Genomic DNA, 1,017 nt, shown 5'->3' on the forward strand with positions numbered 1-1,017 from the left:
TTATAATATTACTAGCTGTTAACATTGTAAAATAAGTAAATGTCGTAAATTACCTTAATATTAATCTAAATATTTTGAAGATTATACAAATATAGAAAATGCTAATATATTATTGAATAATATTTGGTCAAAGAATCTCGCTAAGAATCTATAAACTATTGGTTGAACATTGAAGGGGGGGGGGGGGCTCCAGCGCGTTCCAAATACAAAAACCAGCCAAGTGCGAGTCGGACTCGCGCACGAAGGGTTCCGTACCATCATCGGATATAAACATGTCGGCAACACTTCTTATATTATATTCTGTATATTCCAGAATTTTTAGTATTTTTTGTTATAGTGGCAACAGAAGTACATAATCTGCGAAAATTTCAATTTTCTATCTTTCATGGTTCATGAGATACAGCCTGGTGACAAACAGCGGAGCATTTGTAATAGGGTCCCGTTTTACCGTACGGAACCCTAAAAAGTACCTATTGGGTTCGATTTTCCATCAGTCACCACATTCAAAGTTGAAGAAATAAGCACTTTAACTGTTCCCAAAAGCGACGTCAGGCACGAAGAAAACACAAAATTGAAAAACCATTCATCGCTCAATTCGGAAAATAAAAAATTTGTCACATGGCGTGTTGAATAGGCAATTTAGGTACACCTCAGTCGAGTATTATGACGTTATTATTATATCAATCCTAGTCACTGACTAGTTTTGTAGTCGACGACGGCGAGGCACCTGTATAGCGTCAGAGTGGGTTTTATATTCGCATAGCGATTACGAAATGTCTGCACAAATCAGCACGAACATTAAATTTCGTCTAAATTGTCGGTCTCGATTCCGTTCATTGATGGTCGATTGTATTTTTAATTATAATAATATATTAGTATAATATATAATATGTATTACTAACTTGTATGTATTATTGGACTACAGAAATGACATCTATTCATTTTAGTGAAAAATCTTTGGATATGAACGACATCTAACAGTGGCGATGCATAGCCATCCCAAGGGGGGGGGAATGG

This window comes from Acyrthosiphon pisum, chromosome A1 (genome assembly GCF_005508785.2).
Source record: "Acyrthosiphon pisum isolate AL4f chromosome A1, pea_aphid_22Mar2018_4r6ur, whole genome shotgun sequence".
Taxonomy (NCBI): Eukaryota; Metazoa; Arthropoda; class Insecta; order Hemiptera; family Aphididae; genus Acyrthosiphon; species Acyrthosiphon pisum.